The sequence below is a fragment of the Ochlerotatus camptorhynchus genome, unplaced genomic scaffold (assembly GCF_037179485.1).
Source record: "Ochlerotatus camptorhynchus isolate MF236.1 unplaced genomic scaffold, CSIRO-AGI_Acam_v1.1 ptg000232l, whole genome shotgun sequence".
NCBI lineage: Eukaryota > Metazoa > Arthropoda > Insecta > Diptera > Culicidae > Ochlerotatus > Ochlerotatus camptorhynchus.
The window spans coordinates 4,759,943-4,782,578 of record NW_027040722.1 but is presented as its reverse complement, the minus strand read 5'-3'; positions in this window follow the sequence as shown (position 1 = coordinate 4,782,578).

The following is a 22,636-nucleotide window of genomic DNA, read 5'->3' as shown; positions in this document are numbered from 1 at the left end:
CTATCTCAAACACACAAAAAATCGAGTGGATCGATAATTCTATTCAAAACAAAATCATTTCATTTATTACCATTCCGGGGATAACAATCTGCGGATTAAACAATCGGCTTACAGATACAGCATCCAAAATCAAACTCAATCCTCAGGAAACAAACACTGAGCTAATGAAGCAATTATTCTTCTGTTTCGTGGAAATACGATACAATTCGATGACCACTACAGTTACAGCTGAAATAAATCACTGGAAATTTGTAAGGGAGATCCTGCTAGGGTCCTCAAAATTCCGGCGTATGCGGCAGCTCGAGTTAGCTGCAAAGAATTAAAGATATGTTCGCCCAGATAACAGTTTTCCTAACCTAACAGAGTCCACCCACTAGAGTTTCCCAACGACCAAAAACCGTCAATGTCCCAAGTCCATTAATCCAATAATTCTTTTCACCTCAATTTTATATTTTAGATTTACCTTCCATTTTTTTTTTATCAACTGAGTAAAATGTAAATACGGTGCATAGTTGAAGTTGAGAGATTTTAAGGGAAGTTCCATGAGCTTCACTGAAGTTTCGAAAACTTCAGGGTAACAATAACTTCAAGCTCGTTCAATTTATTTCAAGCAAATTGTGGAAACTATTATTGTTTTATTGTTGTTTTACATCAACAGGCTGGAAGAAGCCCCAATGATGTTAACCTTATCAGCTATGTTAAAAAAAAAATACATTCAAGTATTGTACATAAAAAACATTAAAAAACATATATCTTATAGTCAGAAAACTTTCGACGAAGCGCATCACGGCATGGCACGGGAGAGATGAAAGTCGAAAACAGATGCAACTCTGTTGAATGTTCTCTGCAGTCCGCAAATCGCACCGTATGCTCCATAATTTGTGCGACGTAGAGGCAGTCTTAGCATAAAGCTGGGTTTAAACAGGGCAAGTCAATTGATCAATTCAGTTGAATTCAACTGACTTGAACGCGAATTGAACGTGTAAACCATGCCATTCAACTGACTTGATCAACTCACTTGAATTGAAAAAAGTTGAACCTGGCTTAACTTTTCAAGCCAATTGAATTCAACTGAGTTGATCAATTGACTTGTCCTGTCTAAACCCAGCTTAAGGTTATTGCGAAGCGGTCAGGTTGAACATTCAGGTCAATTTGCCTCAGGATAGCCTCGCAATCTGTCCTTCCTTGCAGGATATCGGCCACGGTTAGGGCTCTGATTGTGTCTCTTCTAGTCCGGAGAAGTTCTAGGTCGATAAGTTGACAACGGCTTCCGTAACTGGGTAATCGAAACGGATCATTCCAAGGCAATCTACGCAACGCAAAACGAAGAAAGCGACGTTGAACAGATTCAATTCTTGAGGCACCGTTGTTGTAGTTTGGGTTCCAAACCGCTGAACAATACTCAAGCGTCGATCGAACAAGCGAACAATAGAGAGATTTTAGACAGTAGATATCAGTGACGTTTTTAGCTATCCTAAAAATGAACCCTAAAGTTCTTGACACCTTATCAACAACATATGCAATGTGTTGCTTGAATGAAAGCTGCGAATCCAAGATCACACCCAAGTCTTTCACCTGATTCACGCGTTCGATTGTCGAACCAAGCAGGTCATAGCTAAATATTATCGGTTGTTGTTTTCGTGAGAACGTAATAGCGGAGCATTTGGCTGGGTTCACTACCATTCTGTTTAACCTGCACCAACTAGCGAATACATTCAGTTGACGTTGAAGAAAGTGACAGTCAGCAATGGAGCAGATTCGTAGGAAGATTTTGAGGTCATCTGCATATGATAACCAAGGAGCTTCGATGACCAGATGCACGTCGTTGAAGTACAGTATAAAATTAACGGTCCCATGTGGCTTCCCTGAGGTATACCTGATGTGGCAAAGAAGCTAGCTGATCTGCAATCTCCTATGGCAACCTTTAGTTGCCAACCGGTAAGATATGACGAAACCAACTCAGAAGATTACCGCATACACCGAGCCTGCCGAGTTTAGCAATCGCAATAGCATGGTTCAACTTGTCGAATGCTGCGGATAGGTCTGAATAAATAACGTCCGTTTGAAAGCGATCCGACATGCTTTCGGTTATATACGATGTGAGACACAGCAGATTGGTGGTTTTAGGGCGGCCGACAGTAAACCCATGTTAATCAGCACTCAAATACTGCTTGCAATGGGACAGCAACGGTTCCATAATCACTAGTTCGAATAGCTTAGAAACGGCACTTAACGATGTAATTCCTCGAAAGTTATCCACAGCTCGTTTCCTTCCTTTTTTGTGGACGGGAAACATGTGCGCAAATTTCTAGCAAGATGGAAATATGCCACTGGAGAGAGCCATTCGGAACAGGCGAAGAAGCGAAATTAACAAGCTAGCAATATGTCTCTTCGAAAATACAGATGGAACTCCACCAGGTCCAGGATTGAAGGATGACTTGGGCAGAGTCGTGGCCTTAGAAATCATTTCTGCATTAACATCAATTGCACCCAGCGTTTGATCGTTTACTGGAACGTTCCTGGCAGCCAGATTAATATGGTCGTCAGTTAGTATCTCATTAGTGAATACACTGGCAAAATTTTCGAAAAAAAAGGTGGCATATATCCTGAACGGTGGCAGCAACTTCTCCGTTGAACTCCATAGACGATGGGAGGCCGAATTCCCTGCGTTGCTCGTTCACGTAGTTCCAAAAGGATTTCGGGTGTAGCTTAAGTTTGCGCTGGAAACTTGAAAAGCATTCACGACTGACTCACTGGTACATGTGATTCAGCCTCACATAATGTAATTTCAGAGGAAGCGTGCGATATTTCGTAAATCTTCTCAATGCTGCTCTCTTGATTGACTTCAACCTACATAGCTCTCTCGTCTGCCAGGGAGGGTGAAACACTTTGTGGTGAGTTCTTTTCGTCAATGACATATGCCAAGACATGTGAAAAGGTTTGCGCTGCAGCCTCAACGTCATCTGGATCAAGGATGTTCTCCCATACCATGCTAGACAATACATCTATGATGCTACGGTGGTCAGCTTTACGGAAGTCATAAGAAACCGTAGCAGGATAGTCGTCGAAATCACGCACGAGTTTGTCCTCAACAGTGACAATTAGAGGAGGGTGATGTGGAACTAGCTTACTTAGGGTACAAGGAGCCGAGGAAATTGATGGAGCCCTGTCCTGTGTGCTCACGAAGCAGAGGTCCAAACTACGACCATTTTCGTTAACTACATGGTTAATTTGAGAAAGCGTCGCTGCACTGTAGTTGTCGAGAAGGCTAATAGCTCCTGCGTTAAATGTAGAGCTATCAGGATCTGGGTACAGGAATCCGCTATGAGATGGACTCCACGAAACGCCTGGCAGATTGAAGTCACCAAAAATGAATATCTCATCAACTGGAGTGGCACTTTCGATAACTGTGAAAACTGATCGACAGTGAGTATCGATGAGATCATTGTCGCGGACTCGATCAGGTAGAATGTACAGAGCGCATAGAAATAGTGTGCGATTGATGGCTGTCCAAACCTGCTCCACATAGTTCCATGACTCGTTCTCGATGGCCTTTGCCTCAAACCCGCTACGGACAGCTACAAGGACACCTCCACCAGTCGATTTACGGCTGTTGTTAGGATTCCGATAGCAACGAAAGACCTCGTAGTCAGGACCGAAGATTTGACTGGAAAGCGTTCGATAATCGAGCCACGTTTCGCACAGGACAATTATATCGTAGCAACGATCCGATTCAGCTAGGCGGTACTCTTCAGCATCAGAATTCATTCCACCGGCGTTTTGGTAGAAGATCACGACGTCCTGCTTGCGGCAAGAAATCGAACGACTGCTCTCCCTGGAAATCACAGATACATCAGGCAATAACTGACCATCATCAAGTCTCATTGGATACTCGCCATAGTGAGTGGGTTGGAAGACCCCCTCTCCACATCCGACAGCAGGTCCGGAACGACTATGATGAACTAAGGCTGCTTATGGCAGGACTGAGACGGAGGGATTGAGGGCTTCCATGGGGCTTTCTACATAGTCAGAATTGCTGAGAATTTGATCGGCATCAGGCAGTGAATAGTAAATATATTGATTGTACTTGCTTGCAGAGGCAAGGTGGAAGAATCCTGATTCATATCCAGCCACAGGTCCAGGACGACTATGCTGAACGCTGGCGGGAATCGGCCCGACTGGGCTGGAGTAACCAGGAGCTTCCAAAGAGCGGTCTATTGTGCGTCCCGGAGATGAATTAGGATTGTTCGAACAGTAAAGCGGATGTTGTGAATGAGCAGTATCAGAAGTGCTTCTCAACTGGAAACAGCTGGCAGGTGCTGGAAGCGTTGCACTGGAACACGGAAACTGATCAGGCAAATGACTATAACTAATGTATGCATACTTGCCTGAAGACGATGCTTGGGAGACCCCACCACCGAACTCGACCGCAGGGCCAGAACGACTCTGATGGCAGGAAATAGAACGACTCTGATGGCGGGAAACAGCTAGCGCGAGTGGTTCGAGGTCTCCCATAATGCGACAGGCAGTGCGTTCTGGTCTACAGCGCTCCAATTCACAACGCAAAATCCAATTCTGAATCAGCTGACTGGGTCTAGTCCGGAAATGGGAGTTGAGAACTCGAAAGGTCCCGTAATAGGAGAGATCGTGGTGGTAGGCGTGTTCAAACGTGGCAACCACATGTTTTTTGAACCGTCTTCAAATTCACGGAACAAAATTCTTTTCGGCCATGTGTCCGATCTAAGAGCAGCTTCGCATAGTTTGGGATCCATTCCGACCTTGTACGAGATGAAGCTCATACGGCTGATGTCGGATCCTTTTTTGACTAGCGGCACAACCTTAATCGGATCTTCGCACTGTACACAACCTTTCACCAGCTTCTCGATTGATTCCGATTTCACGCTAGGATGAATACGAGAAAGGTACAGCCAAAACAGCTCGGTGGGTTCAGGGACAGTAAGGACCTCGGTAAAGGCATTGTCGCCTGTTACTGCTTTAGAACCACCAACAAGTGGTTTGCTAGTGAGCGAGCCTTCATCGCGGCGCCGTTTTAATGGCGGTTGACGCATGAAATCAGAGTTTGTCGGAGTTGTCAATGCGATTCGTTTCGATAGCTGAGCGATCTGCTGTTCTTGCCTAGCCATTTTCTTCCTAAGCTCGGCGTGTGCGATTTCCTGTCTCTCTGTCTCTCCCTAATCACACTGCCAAACGACGAGACGGCAGTTTTGAATCGAGCACATTTCATCAGCTTCGAACACTCGTTACACATCCAAAACAGGTTCAGAAAAGCCTTATTCAGCTTTGTGCCACCGCACTTTAGGTGAATCATCCTGTCGCAAAAAGCCATGCAGGAGACGGATTCTTCATCGCCTTTAACTGGTTTAGCGCATTGGTCACAGGCCGAATTCATGCTGACTCAGTTTCCAAAAGTGATTTAGAAACAGCGGTGGAGATGCTCTAATACGCAAAGAGGAATTGGATTCTCAAGATCGCCCAATGCTAGTCTGATATCGACAATAACACAACAGTATACACTACAATATGTCCGATTGGATAGCTTTTTCACTGTTTTCGCAACACAAAATATGCTCTAATTAGACGATTATCGCAACGAACTACAGTTTCCACTACCAACCAGTACAATATTACAAGTATACCGAACGGAAAAAAAAAACGAATAACGATAGCCCGTGTGATAAAAAATTGACAAATTTAGTAGCGCAAAATCACGACGATGTGAATAACAACAACTCTATCTATATTTTTTCAAAAGGATCTAAGAAATTCAGAGAAGTCTGGAGAGCTTTCTTGAAGTTTAAAGATCATTAAGGCAATTTCAATGAAGGGTGTCCCACATCAAATTGCATCACGGAAAAACGCTGTAGAAAATTACCCATTGGGTATTTTCTCTTGACAATTTGAGTAGAAGTAGTTTAGAGTGTATCGTTCACAATGAATTTTTATCGCTGTCAGTTTTTCGAAAGTTGGAAAAATGGCGTCTCCCGCAAGGCAACCGCGAATTGATTTTGCGCAAATCCTCAACTCTCTCATCGGGACATCGGAACACAACTCGGAATCGTACAGTCAACGGTGAGTCGTGTGATTAAACGTTACTACGAAGCTCTGAGCATCAAACGGAAGGAGAAATGCGGTCAGAATGGATGTTCTATTAGTTATCAGGCTCACAAGCGTGTCGTGAAAGCGTTTAAGCGGAATCCCCATGCTTCGGGCAGGTATGTGGCTAAAAAGGTGAATCTGGCCACGTATTTCGTTCAGAGAGCCAAGGACCAGGAGGGACTGCATACGTACAAAGTGCAGAAGGCTCCGAATAGTGACGAACGGCAAAATACGGTGAAAAAGTCACGGACCCGGAAACTGTACACCCAGATGCTGACGAAGCCTCATTGTCTCATCATGGATCATGAGACTTACGTCAAGGCGGACTTCCGGCAGCTTCCGGGGCTACTGTTCTTCACCGCCCAGCATGTTCCGGAGGAAGGAGGTGATATTTTATTGTATGAAAGTTTGAAAAGGATTGGTCAACTAGGTATTTTTCTACAGCGTTTTTTTCCGTGATGCAATTTGATGTGGGACACCCTTTAGTTGAGGGATTGGGATCGTAAAGCGTTTTGTACTACCCGAAAGAGGGTGTTAACACAAAAAAAACTAACGTTGGATAGTTCTGGAAGGCACCATGGAAGACGTGGAGGACTTTCTTTTGAGATTGTACGCTGGGACACTGGTGCGAAGTAAACACTTAGATACGTATGTTCTTTGGTAACAGATTGTAGATAACTGACTCTTTATTACATTTGGTAGCCTATTTATAATGGTCCATTTGTATGTATTTGTGTTGAATTGAAGCACTTTTAGATGAACAGTGGTTGTATAAAGCTTCCAAAAGTGTGATGATACAATTATTAACCTCCATTCTTCTAATTTTGGTTCTGAGGTTGTTCACTAGAGATGTCCTGTTCACGAAAGTACAAAATATAATCAATATGATTCAAATTAGGGGAATTTGGCGTGAACAGAGGGTACAACTTTATATCTCCTTAAGAAGGCCAAGTTTAAAGACCGAAACGTCGGACATTTCGTATTTTATCAATACCCCATAGAACTGAAAAGCCAAAAGCAGAAAAAGATTTATGCTGATTGCATAGGGTAAGAGATGTTCTAGCCTTCGGCTAAACTTTCTCTATAATAAAGATTTAAAAAAAAATCATAGGGGACTTTACGGGACTTAATCTTAGCAGCATCCGTACTTCTATTAGAAATTTATCAGCGCAACGCACACATATGACGTGTTTGTTTGTTTACATTTATCTGCTGCTTGCTATTCTATCCATTCCAATCGACACAATTGTCCAAAACGGTTTGAAAACGTGTTTACAGCGCTCCAAATTTCTTAAGTGAGTGTGACTATTCTCGGCAGTCTCTTTTTCTACGGTAACTTTTCCATTTGAACTGCGTGTTAACCAGCTGTTCTATAATCGGCAACTCGAAATCAGCCGTATTTGGTAGTGCGCATGTTTCATTTGAAGTAAAACCTGGCTTATCAGGTTTTCTCAGTCGTAAACTGAAATTAGATTAGATTGAAGCTAAAAGACTATTTTTTCCTTTGATTTGTTTTCCGTCGATCTTGTTTTCTGTGCTGAGCACCAATGCTTCCGACGCCATGGAGGCAGCTCCAACACCTGGACCCTACATATCGACTCATCAACTCATTAACCGGGGACCAACGGCATTAATTCCCTTCCAAAGGAAGGCGTGATCAGAGATGTTATGCCTTAGAACATCCCGGCGACGCCGACTGGGATTGAACCCAGGCCTGCTGGGGTCAGAGGTTATCACGCTTACCACTACACCACCGATGTCGCTAAAAAGGCTATGCAATCGATTAAATAAATTGATCGAAGTGTTTTGGTAAGTGAATACATCGAAATTAACGTTTGAATTTGAGTTGCCAAATACAGTCAATGCGTGCCGAAGTCATACATGTTTTAAGTAGATTCCGCACCCTAAAGCTCGATTCAAAGTAAATCTGGACGCACGGTTTAATACACCACCGCGCCCCTGGTGGTTGGAACAAAAAACGTTTGACAGGCATTTGTTGATGTTTCATTGACGAAGAAATTGGTGAACAGTTTTTCTCGATTGATCGACGCATCCCGAAATTACGGATCATGGAACTTGAGAAAAGAAAATTAATTGTGCACAAACATCTAGAGAACCCTTCGTGGTCTGCCTAAAAAATAGCTCCCAAAGTCAACGGTGAGTCTTGTAATCAAACGTTACAAGGATATTCTGAGTGTGGATAGAGCACAGCGCATCTATCATAAAAGTGGCACTAGGGACAAAGAGCTGAGGAGAAAGGTGTTGAGGTACGTGAAAAGCAACCTAGGTGTCTCCATACGTGATTTGGCAAAGAAATACGATTCCAACTTTTCCACCGTGCGTAATATCCTTTCAAGAGAAGGATATAAGTCTTTTTGTGCCAGTAAACATCCGAATCGCTCCCTGAAACAAAATGTAGTGGCCAAAAAGCGAGCACGATTACTATACGAACGAGTTTTGACGAAATTTGATGGCTGTATTTTAATGGATGACGAAACATATGTCAAAATGGATTGTAAACAAATCCCCGGACGAAAATTTTACCTGACAACTGGTCGTGGAGATGTCCCTTCCAGGTATAAATTTGTTTTTGCTGATAAGTTTGCTCGGAAACTAATGATTTGGCAAGGAATCTTCAGTTGTGGCCTTAAAACCAAGGTTTTCATCACATCTCACACAATGACGTCGAAGGTTTACATTAAAGAGTGTCTGAAAAAGCAGATTTTACCCTTCGTTCGGCAACACAAGACCAACGTTATGTTTTGGCCGGATCTAGCCAGCTGCCACTACTCTAAGGGGGTACTAGAATGGTATGCTGCCAACAATGTTAATTTCGTCGCCAAAGAGATTAATCCTCCGAATTGCCCTGAGTTCATACCGATCGAAAAATATTGGGCAATTGTCAAGCGAAAACTTCGAGGATGCGGTAAAGAAGTGACAAATGCACAACAAATGCGTTTAAAGTGGAATAAGTTCGCCGGTACAGTGTCACAAGCGAATGTGCAGATCATGATGGCATCGATCACAAGTTAAGTGCGACAGTTTGTTCGAAACGGTGAAATGTAATAAATTGTTATATATCATTTGAAAGCTGAATAAATACCCTTTTGTTTGACGTTTTGATCAACCTTGTATGTTGTTTAATTCTTGAGTTATAATCACTTGAATGCGTCCAAATTTACTTTGAATCGGGCTTTAGTTTTGATTTGATGGAATTGAATGTTGTGTATATCTGAATCACCAGTACCCTGCTCTAAACATACCCCCGCGTACCCACCGCTTATCACCTCCAAAAGATTGAAGCACCAACAATTAATCATTTTGTTCGACCATTTTTCACAGAGATGGCGCTGTTCCGCTGGTAGGAAGTGATAAAAATCTCCATATAGAAATTGAGAGAAGTACGAATAATTCGCTTCCGGTGCATATTCAGGTCAAAAAAAGTGAACAACAACCTGAAGAAATTAATCAGGGGCTTTGTCGTTCAGTTTTCTCCCGGAAATTAATGCTAAACAAGCTACAATTAAATAAAAATGATTTTTCCCCATATAATTTTACCTGCTTTACTACCAGTCCCAAGAGAGCCAAAAAAATTCACGAGCTCAATCTCTCAACATGCCATGTATTTTGTTGACACTCGATTTGTGATTTCCCTTTCACAGATTATAAAATAGAGTACCTGACACTACAAAACATGTCTGGTACCTCTATATATGCATTTGCTTTCACATTTGAAGTCCCTCCTTTTTTACATATTCTGCGCAAAAGATACTTTATGCCCCGCCCCATACATAAAATTCCGCGGGAAATTCTGTGAGGGATGAGCCATTTTGTGTGCAGAATGTGTAAAAAAGGAGGGACTTTGAATAATAATCTTAATGCATATATAGAGGTACCAGACATGTTTTGTACTGCAGTGTCCTCTGTGAACAATAATAGGAAAACAGATTGTGTGTAGTTTCCGATAGATGTCACCGCAAATAACAGCTGTGACATCTGATGGAACATGAATGCAGAAGCTTGACAAAATGATCAATTGAAAAGAAATCATCAGACCATCAAATTGACGCTGGTGGTGTAGTGGTAAGCGTGATCACATATCACCCCAGCAGGCCTGGGTTCAATCCCAGTTGGAGTCACCGGGATGTTCTCAGGCATAACATCCTGGTCCATAGATAGGGTCCAGGTGTGGGAGCTGCCTCCCTGGCTTCGGTAGCATTGGTGCTCAGCACGGAAAACAAAATCGATGGAAAACAAACCAAGGAAAAAAAAATCAGACCATCAACTGATGAAACTGTTACTGATTCGTTAATTTACGCTTTTCCTTAATCCTGTTTAGATTTATATACCTGTTCATGGTTCACATACGCTTCTGTCTATTCCGGATCCGGCACCAATTGAATAATGACTTATCTGCAACTGTTGAGCTACTCCCATTCTCTGAAGGGTGCACAAAGTAGTGTCCTCTGTTGGACACCATTCTTCAGTTTCGCCGTCGCCATCGTCGTCGTGTCAAAGTTTGTTTTGATTCAATAAATCAATGCTCACTCATGAATAAAATAAACCAATCTGTAAGCATAAAATATCTCATAAATGTATTACCCCCCTTCTTCTAGCGTCTCTTCGTGTAGGAAGAATCCCGGATTGCTCCTCACCACGATGCCGCCTTTCCTTGGCTGTAGATAGGTTGGTAGGTACGCGCTATATAAGCTGACACATTCCTGGGCGATAAATATTTCATGAAGTCTTCGCACCCATCGTCGTCACGTCATTTCATCGTTGGCGCACAACAACTCCCCCACCCCCCATCGATATGATGCTGCTGCTGTTGTTGCTGTTGCTGCTGGGGGAAAAGGGAACAACTCTTCTCTTCCTCTGTGCTGCAGACAGAATCTGCCTGCCGAGTTCAATAAAATCATGTCAGATTGTTGTACCGTGACGGATGAACACAGCGCGGGGGGTGGAAAAGGGGTGGATTATAGTGCACATTGTTTCATCCCGGTTCGACGTCTTGTTTCGAAGAATTTAATCTAGCCAAGCTACGAAAGAATTCTTCCGGATCAATTTCGAAATCATGCGGTCGGTGTGAAGAAAACCGTGGGGCAGTCATAAGGTCGCGATGACGGTCTTCTAAAAAAAATGGCAACCAATTGCAATAAGGGTAGTTTTAAGGTTGCAAGTGGAAGAGTTGCAAGTGGAAGAGTTGCAATTTTCCTTTGATTAAAAATGCTTATCCATCAATATTGAGATTGAAAACCTGCATTGATGTGGTCCAAGATTCCATTAGCTGCCAGTAACAATGAAGCGTTCGTTGTGGCTACTTTTGTAAAAAAAACTACATATTTCCATTAACGGAAAACTGAAGCCATAATCGATGAAACTTCAGGACAACAAATTCTTTTTCACCAATCAGGAACACTTCAAAAAGATTCAGTAGGTACCTGTCGAGGGGTAGTTATAGTCCATTTTCATTTTATGCTTGCATCCATCAACTCACACCATGCTCGCGGTTTTACTCGTTGCACTACTTTTTCATGGTACACATATTTAGCTCTTGGTTTTCACTAGTGCATGGCAGCTTTTCAAAAGTGTCTCACATTTATCGCGTTTAAAAAATCTCTTTCAATAACACCATACAGTTACGTCGATGGTGCTGTGCAATCCCGAGCTGATGAAAATATCTTGAAAATTTCATTTTTTTTGAACTTATTGCCGACTGATCCGAAAAGATTAAGTACGAAGTAGTCATTGCAACAAACTCCAATTTGGAATTTTTTCTTTAGAGAAATTGAAACCACTTGCTTCACTTTTACACTGAAAATAAAATTTCGTTTATACAACGAAATCGCTCGTTTGTTCTATGAATTTATTCGTTGTTTTCTGCAACGAAATGGATTTGTACATTGTATGAAGCTAGTTTCGTTAGAACTGCCACACTCGCTATCGCTACACCCAACCAGCGGTCCACAAGTGTTGGTTGTGGAAACAGAAAAATGTGGAGTGTGTTAGTGAGGATGGTTAAAAATAACTTCATCATTGGAAGGAATAAATGACAAAAAAATAAAATTAGACTTCAGACAGGACTCGACTCATGCAGCTTGCGATCATTAGATCTGTGCTTTATCCATCGCTCTATCTGTGCTATGAGAAGAGGAAAAGCTAAAGGCAAATAAGAAGTACTCATGGAGCGGTACTTCGATTTCTCTTGCTTTTTCTGCTGCTTGCATGTATTTTTTTTCTCTAACATAAAACCACCGCGATGATTTATTGTGGTAGCTTGCATGCATTGGTCAAACCGACAATATTTCTAAAAAAAATATCCCATCTCCAACACACAATCAGCACTTTAGGAGACAATAAGCGGAGTTGTTGGTTTGATGGTACGAAGATGTATTTGTATATTATACGAATAAGGCGTAATATTGACATTGCGCCAGATGACAGGAAAAACGAATGTTTCGTACCATTTATGAAAGATGTGTTGTATGCACGATATTCATTTTTACGAAACGGTTTTCAGAGAAATAACGAAAATACATTTTCAGTGTATGTTACTTATGACGGGTGCTATAATATATGGAACTTAGGTCCAACACAGAATATTTCATGATCCTGGCCATAGAAGGTTACTGTCTTCAGCAAAGATGTTCAGGTGATCATGTCCTTTTGTATGGTGTTCATATTAGTTCAGAACTCTCTCACTACGCAGCGCTAGTGTGCATGTGAACTTCCTATATTAACTGTATCTCAAAATCCTGGCCATATAGGTAGAACGTTGCTGTCTTCAGCAAAGGTGACCAATAGACTGATGCAAAATTTTAAATTTGCGTTCCACAGTGATCAAACGGTTTCAAATCAGGTCCTGATTAGCCTCCCAAAATTTGAACTAATTTGGTACGAAACTGACTTGGCACAAATTATTAAAAGTTTATATGGAAATTACTATGGGAAAACCAAACTTTTTGTTCATTGTCTTCTACCCATTTTCCATATTGCTTTTTCGAAAAATTTCTATAACTATTCTTACGGGAAATTTTCTAAGCTACAACTTTGCGCAAAATCGTTTTTCAGCCAAATGTCAAAATACTGTCAAAATGTGGGCAACACTGTATTCTGCAGTGTGACATAGTAGCCATGATATTTGTGCTCTATTGTTCAGAAACACCAATGATGCCTGCTGAACAGTTGAATGAGCATAATCATAAGACATCAGTGACTTGAATCATTAATAACTTTTGTTCCGTGCATTTGATCAACAAAGTTGTAGCTGAGAAAATTTGCTACAATCTCTGCTATCATTTTTAAAAGCACAGTAATGTGGTGAATTGTTAGATAGATACACTGGAACCTCCATTTACGAACCAAAACGGGGGTTCGTAAATCGAATTAGTGCGTAAAAAAAAACCTCGTTATTTGGGATTTACTTCGTAAAAAGAAAACTCGTTATTTGGGATTTACTTCGTAAAAAGAGGTTTTTGATAATATGTTCAAATACCCCACAATATGGGTATTTTTGGAATCAGGGTGACGTGTATGGACCGGAAATCGATGTCTGACGCCATTTTGAAATTCAAGATGGCGGCTTCCGGTTACAGAAAAACTTCAAAATTCTGTCATATACCACACAATATGGGTATTTTTGGAATCGGAGTGACGTGTAGGGACCGGAAATCGATGTCTGACGCCATTTTAAAATCCAAGATGGCGGCTTCCGGTTACAGGAAAACATGGAAATTCTGTCAAATACCCCACAATATGGGTATTTTTGGAATCGGAGTGACGTGTAGGGACCGGAAATCGATGTCTGACGCCATTTTAAAATCCAAGATGGCGGCTTCCGGTTACAGGAAAACATGTAAATTCTGTCATATACCCCACAATATGGGTATTTTCGGAATCGGAGTGACGTGTAGGGACAAGAAATCGATGTCTGACGCCATTTTGAAATCCAAGATGGCGGCTTCCGGTTACAGAAAAACTTCAAAATTCTGTCATATACCACACAATATGGGTATTTTTGGAATCGGAGTGACGTGTAGGGACCGGAAATCGATGTCTGACGCCATTTTAAAATCCAAGATGGCGGCTTCCGGTTACAGGAAAACATGGAAATTCTGTCAAATACCCCCACAATATGGGTATTTTTGGAATCAGAGTGACGTGTAGGGACCGGAAATCGATGTCTGACGCCATTTTAAAATCCAAGATGGCGGCTTCCGGTTACAGGAAAACATGTAAATTCTGTCAAATACCCCACAATATGGGTATTTTCGGAATCGGAGTGACGTGTAGGGACCATAAATCGATGTCTGACGCCATTTTGAAACCCAACATGGTGGCTTCCGGTTACAGGAAAACAGAAAAATACCGTAAAATACACAACAATATGGATATATTTGGAATCGGGGTGAACTGTGAGAACCGAGAATCCATGTCTGACGCCATTTCGAAATCCAAGATGGTGACATCCGGTTACAGAAACACTGGGAAATACTGTCAAATACTCAACAATATGGGTTGTTTGGAATCGGGGTGACTTATTAGGACTGAAAACCCATGTTTGACGCCATTTTGAAATTCAATATCGCAACTTCCGGTTACATAAAAACATAAAAGTAAAATTACATAACCTACAATATGGGTATCTTAAGAATCGGGGTGACGTGGTGGTATTTACCAATTTTTATGTAACCGGAAGCCGCCATCTTGGATTTCGAAATGACTTCAGACATCGATTTCCGGTTCTTAGACGTCACTCCATTTCCAAAAATACCCATATTGTGGGGTGTATGACAGACTTTCCAAGCTTTTCTGTTACCGGAAGCCGCCATATTAAATTTCAAAATGGCGTCAGACATCGATTTCCGGTCCCTAAACGTCACTCCGATTTCAAAAATACCCATATTGTTTGGTATTTCGCAGAATTTCCATGTTTTATGTAACCGGAAGTTGCCATCTAGGATTTAAAAATGGCGTCAGACATTGATTTCCGGCTCCTACACATCACTCCGATTCCAAAAATACCCATATTGTGGGGGTATTTGGCAGAATTTCCAAGTTTTCCTGTAACCGGAAGTCGCCATCTTGGATTTCAAAATGGTGTCAGACATTGATTTCTGGTCCCTACACGTCACTCCGATTCCAAAAATACCCATATTGTGGGGGTATTTGGCAGAATTTCCATGTTTTTCTGTAACCGGAAGTCGCCATCTTGGATTTCAAAATGGCGTCAGACATTGATTTCCGGTCCCTACACATCACTCCGATTCCAAAAATACCCATATTGTGGGGGTATTTGGCAGAATTTCCAAGTTTTTCTGTAACCGGAAGTCGCCATCTTGGATTTCAAAATGGCGTCAGACATTGATTTCAGGTCCCTACACATCACTCCGATTCCAAAAATACCCATATTGTGGGGGTATTTGGTAGAATTTCCAAGTTTTTCTGTAACCGGAAGTCGCCATCTTGGATTTCAAAATGGTGTCAGACATTGATTTCCGGTCCCTACACGTCACTCCGATTCCAAAAATACCCATATTGTGGGGGTATTTGGTAGAATTTCCAAGTTTTTCTGTAACCGGAAGTCGCCATCTTGGATTTCAAAATGGTGTCAGACATTGATTTCCGGTCCCTACACATCACTCCGATTCCAAAAATACCCATATTGTGGGGGTATTTGGCAGAATTTCCAAGTTTTTCTGTAACCGGAAGTCGCCATCTTGGATTTCAAAATGGCGTCAGACATTGATTTCAGGTCCCTACACATCACTCCGATTCCAAAAATACCCATATTGTGGGGGTATTTGGTAGAATTTCCAAGTTTTTCTGTAACCGGAAGTCGCCATCTTGGATTTCAAAATGGTGTCAGACATTGATTTCCGGTCCCTACACATCACTCCGATTCCAAAAATACCCATATTGTGGGGGTATTTGGCAGAATTTCCAAGTTTTTCTGTAACCGGAAGTCGCCATCTTGGATTTCAAAATGGCGTCAAACATTGATTTCAGGTCCCTACACATCACTCCGATTCCAAAAATACCCATATTGTGGGGGTATTTGGTAGAATTTCCAAGTTTTTCTGTAACCGGAAGTCGCCATCTTGGATTTCAAAATGGTGTCAGACATTGATTTCCGGTCCCTACACATCACTCCGTTTCCAAAAATACCCATATTGTGGGGGTATTTGGCAGAATTTCCAAGTTTTTCTGTAACCGGAAGTCACCATCTTGGATTTCAAAATGGCGTCAGACATTGATTTCAGGTCCCTACACATCACTCCGATTCCAAAAATACCCATATTGTGGGGGTATTTGGTAGAATTTCCAAGTTTTTCTGTAACCGGAAGTCGCCATCTTGGATTTCAAAATGGTGTCAGACATTGATTTCCGGTCCCTACACATCACTCCGATTCCAAAAATACCCATATTGTGGGGGTATTTGGCAGAATTTCCAAGTTTTTCTGTAACCGGAAGTCGCCATCTTGGATTTCAAAATGGCGTCAAACATTGATTTCAGGTCCCTACACATCACTCCGATTCCAAAAATACCCATATTGTGGGGGTATTTGGTAGAATTTCCTAGTTTTTCTGTAACCGGAAGTCGCCATCTTGGATTTCAAAATGGTGTCAGACATTGATTTCCGGTCCCTACACGTCACTCCGATTCCAAAAATACCCATATTGTGGGGGTATTTGGCAGAATGTCCAAGTTTTCCTGTAACCGGAAGCCGCCATCTTGGATTTTAAAATGGCGTCAGACATCGATTTCCGGTCCCTACACGTCACTCCGATTCCAACAATACCCATATTGTGAGGTATTTCACAGTATATCCCAGTTTCCCAAAATCACAAAAAAAAAACTCGTTATTTGGAATTTACTTCGTAAAAAGAAAACTCGTTATTTGGGATTTACTTCGTAAAAAAAAACCTCGTTATTTGGGATTTACTTCGTAAAAAGAGGGACGTAAATTGAATACTGCGTAAAAAAAGACTTCGTAAACGGAGGTTTCAGTGTATTAACAAAAACATAAGTTTTCCCATAGTAATTTCCATATAAACTTGAAATGTTTTGTGCCAAGTCAGTTTCTTACTAAAGTAGTTCAAATTTTGGGAGGCTAAGCAGGACCTGATTTGAAACCGTTTGAGCACTGTGGAGCGAAAATTTCAAATTTTGCATCAGTGGCCATATTATTTAAGACCTTGCCATATTATTTAAGACCTCTCACTAGGCGGCGCTAGCGTGCACATGAACTTCCTTAATAAATTATGCCTGGAAAGCTTGTCAATATAAGATGTTACTTGCAATGTGAGGACACGAAGAGGAATAGGGATGACGTGTAGAGAAGAAATTTTGAAATCCAAGATGGCGACCATCAGTTCAAGAAAAACTGTCAAATACGCTACAATATTTTCGAAAAGGGGATGAGTGATGCGGGGAAATCGATGCCAAACGCAATTTTGGAATCCAAGATGGCGGCCATCGGTTCAACAAAACTGTTAAATACCCTACAATATGGGTATTTTCAGAACGGGGACGACGGCCCTAACAAATTTTAGAATTTGTCTACGGACAAAAGACCACAAGGAGGTGAGTTTATTTATTTATTTATTTCATCAACCGATGTAGACTAGTACAAATACATATACAAATTTGTTTTTCTTAAGAATATTAAAAAATATATTGTCAGCTATTATATTTTTACTTCCTACGAGTTATGATTCCGTATGGAGTTAAAATATTGTTTTAGTTTATGCCGAGACATTGTAAAGTCAATGGTTTCGCAGTATTGATTGTAAGACGCCATCATGCGATTTAATGGCCCAAATTTTGCATAATTTGTGCGATGATGGGTTACGGCAAATAAATTTCGATTTCTGAGTTGTCGAGTAGGTACATAAAAATTTAATTTTGATAAAAGTTCTGCTGAGTTAATGCGCTGCGAAACGATATCGTTTACAAACGAAACCATTGCATATTCACGACGCTCTTTTAATGTTTGTATGTTTATAAGCATGCAGCGTGCTTCATATGATGGAAGAGGAAATGATGTCCAACCTAATTTACGAAGGGCATATAATAGAAATTGCTTTTGTACTGATTCTAATCTTTCTTCGTGCGTGATTGAAAATGGAGACCATACAATGCTGCAATATTCCAGTATTGACCTCACATAGGCAATATATAGTGTTTTAATTGTGTATGGGTCCTGAAAGTTATAGCAAAAGCGCTTGATAAAGCCTAGCATGTTATTTGCCCTGTGAATAATTGTATTGTAATGGTCTATGAAAGTTAGTTTGGAGTCTAAGATAATCCCTAAATCCCTGACTCTTTCACATTTTTCTACATTCTGATTTCCTAATGCAATTGAAATGTTTGATGGTGTTCTTTTTCTGCTAAATGATATTAAGTTGCATTTTTTTACATTCAGTTCTAATAGGCTTTTTTTACACCATGTGTAGAATATGTGTATTTCACTCTGGAATATATTGATGTCTTCATCATTTTTTATTTCCAAAAAGAGCTTCATGTCGTCGGCATAGATTAGCAATTTTATTTTTTTGAGAATGAAGGAAATGTCGTTTACGTACAGAATAAAAAGAAGAGGTCCCAGATGAGAGCCTTGCGGGACTCCTGAGGTGACTTGAATTGGGGTCGATTTCTTTCCGTTGAATTTAATTATTTGTTGGCGGTTAGTTAAATATGATTCAAGCCATTTCAGGAGTCCTGGCTCAATTCCAATTTTTTTCAATTTGAAAAGAAGCATTGGTATGTCAATTCGGTCAAATGCCTTGCTAAAGTCTGTATAGAGAGCTTCTACGTGGTTTCCATTATCCATTGCATTTAATGAATAGTCTATAAATTCAAGTAAATTTGTCGAGGTCGAACGTCCTTTAAAGAAGCCGTGTTGCATGTCAGTAATTCTATTTTTGGTTTGAAGAAATAATTTTTCATTTACAATTGCCTCAAAAAGCTTTGGAATGCAAGAGATAATGGCTATTCCACGATAATTACGTACGTCAGATTTTCGGCCAGATTTAAAAATAGGTACTAAAAATGAGCTTTTCCATATTTTTGGGAAGGTTCCGGATTCCAGTGACATATTAAAAAGCCAAAACAATGGAGCAGTGAGTTCCATTGCTAGACTTTTTAAAAATACTGGAGGAATTCCGTCAGGTCCAGGACCTTTTGAGGCGTCTAAATTCTTTAAAGCCTGCAAAATATCCTGCACTTGAAGTTGATTGACGCCAATGTCCCTTGAAAATTCTGGATGAAATGCAAAATAATCGCGGTCGCGATCTTCATCGGAAAATGTCGTATAGATTTCTTGAAAAAAAATTGCAAAAAGCTTACAATTTTTTTCCGAGCTATCCCCGACACGTTCGTCAAGATGCATTATTGATGGAAAATTGTCAGATTTTAATTTGGTTTTTACGTAATTAAAGAAGTTCTTTGGGCAGGACTTTATTTCAAGTTCAGTTTTTGAATTAAATTCTTCAAATGCATTACTGATGGCTAAATCTAGTTGATCGCATAAGTCCAAATAGATAGCCAAATTTTCACTATTATTGTGTTTTTTGTAATGTTTATGTGCTTTCTGTTTTCGATTTTTTAGTTTTTTATTTGTCTGTTATACCAGACTGGATTTTTTGTGCTTCTGTAGCGTCTTTTTTTCTTCAAAGGTATTTCTTCCAAAATTATTCCTGATAAAATTTGGTAGAAGATGTCTACAGCAGTTTCGACATTTCCTTCATTCCTTAGAATTATTTGCCAATTGACGCTGTTTAATTTATGTTTGATTTTTTCGTAGTCTGCTAATTTGTATTCAAAGACTTCCTCGTATTCGCAGTCGTTGGGTCTTTGGTATTCGTGTACAAATAAAGAATATTCAATTGCTGTGTGAAACGCTTCGTTTTTCCACAATGGGTTTAATGATTCGGTCACACAGAAATCTTCATAAATATTCGTTAGTAAAAAGTCCAAATAGCAATTTTGTTGATTTTTGATGTGGTTAATTTGGTTCAGTCCTAAATTAGCAGTTTTGTCAAAAATGAACTGCAATGTTTCATTATCCCCAACGACTGGGAGTAAGATACATTCATTTTCAGAGTCCAGAATGAAGTCAGCATGGCGTTGATTAAAGTCTCCATAGATGTGAACTTTAATCTCAGGAGGAAGCTCAGATAGAATTTGTTCAGCACTTTGGAAGAAGGCTTCATAAGTGCTTTTATGAGCATGGTCTGGTGGAAAATACACTGAGGCGAACACGTGCGTGTTACATATTAGGTAAAAAAAACAGTAAAGTGGAGAGGAGGAGAGTGATGACTAAGAATTTGATTTAGCCTTTATTTGTTAAGACATTTATTTTTGGAGAGGTTTCATTCCAGAAAAAAAAGTGATTTGAGAGTTTTGATAAAAAGTTTGAGTAGCGTTTAAACAGTCAATTACGTAATCAATTTGGGACACCAAAAAAATATTAAAATTTAACTTTTATTTCTATAAACAAACATTTATTAAACAAACTAACATTTATTCATCGCAATCTTCAACTATCAACAAATCTTGCACCTCTTTAGGCAATTCATCTGCCACTACCGTTTGCCCATGGCGATAACTTGAAACAATGGGATCGGATGCAACAAGCAATCCACAACATATATATTTCATTGTTTGCTTGCGTGAACCTTTCCACGCGTGATGCTCTCTTAGCTGCCTAATTTCTTTATTCATTGCTTCCTGGGCTTCTTCGGACATACGACCAATGGGAAGCAATGCGTTATTTATTATTTGATACCCATGGACAAGCAACTTATGGAGCGTTGTAGGCATATTATACCATCCATATAAAGAAGCATAGCGTTTGGCTGTCTCTTTTGCATATTGGTGGAAATTTTCTGGGCACGGATTCTCCAGATGAAACGGCTTGCAAAATCGTTCTCAATCGAATGATAAGATCAAGATCAATTCCAGTGATTTGAGATGAAATCTCAGCATTTTTGAAGAAACGTCTTGCGGTGTTACCTGTAGATAATAAGAACGATACGATTAGAATATTAACAGGTAAAAGGTATTAATATTGAAGAATCCTAGCGTGCAAATCAAAGAAAGTCAGTCTTATAAAATGCCATCCTACCATCGTTGCTATTTTTAAATTTAGCACGAGGCTTATCGACGTGTAATCCAAGTTGCTGCAAGAAATTTTTTTGAATTCGAGCTTTAGCATTGTTGTACTCCTCCATATGTGCAGTGTTAATCCATTTTCGGGAGCTAAGTCGGTATGCTATATGTAACAGACACTCAAATGTTCTGATCCAGCAATGTAAGCTATACATACCGTACTCCAGATTATCCGAGATGATTGCTCTGTTGAACATTTCTTCAATGTCGTTAAAATTGGAACTCGTAGCATAGCAAAGGTAGCATCTCTGAGAAGATTTTGTATTGGTGATGGCGTTAACAGTCTTTCCATCAATCATAGTTAACATAAGATCAAATGTGATTAACACCTTGATGCCTGAAATTTCTAATTCGAATGGTTCTAAATTAGAAATTTCGTCATTCATGCGCTCAAATTCTTGTTTTGTTAACTCGACAGTTTCTTTTGCAAATTTCAATGAAACAGGGCGACAGTATCGCGTAGAAGACGATCGAGGGTTATCCCAAACTACTTTCCGGTCGGTAATTAATCTTAATGGTACCACCGAGGTGAAAAAAATGTGAGCGTCGGAGCAGCTAGGATCATTAAAATTTTTGCTTGTATTCGTTAAAACCAGAACTTCCATCACAGACCCATTTTAGTAAAAGGCTGAAATCGTTGAAACCTTCACGAACTAGATTTTCAAATTTATCTTTAACAAGTACAATCAACCGAGAGCAAGTGTGGTTCAGCAATGCTTGTAATTGAATGTTACATACAGTCTCCGTAATTTCAAAGTGCTCAAGTGATGGAAAGCACTCATTTTTCGAAGAAGATATTTTTCATAAGATGGATAAAAATTTTTAACGGGTGCGCGAATGATATTGTATCTTCTTTTCGAAAGTTTTGCGTCGACATATATTTCCAAAGCTTGCTCAATCGGAATGCTTGTCGTGCAGATGCCTTTCTTTAGTAACGAAGCCAATTCCGCATTTCCTTCTGCTTGCAAAGCCATTCCTGCAGCAAATTTCAGTTCTTGCGGAGTAAATGATTAACGCAACACTTCTGTTTTTCGCCGCTTGGTTCGATCACAAACGTCTACAAAATCTTTTGAAGGACGACCACCTACATTCCGCATTGTTGAAGATGATGTTGCTTCACCAAAAACGACGAACTCTTCTAACCTAAGAAATTAAATAAAAGCAAAAAATAATCAACCGTAACAACATAAAACAATAACTACAAACCATTGCTCATTGGTCTTCAAAAACTGATCCTTTTTTCGATTCTCACTCTGCCATCTTCGTTGAAACTCCTTAAAAAGCTTGGAAACGATCTCATCACGACCTTCTACCGCACATCCAACATATAGCGACACATATTGG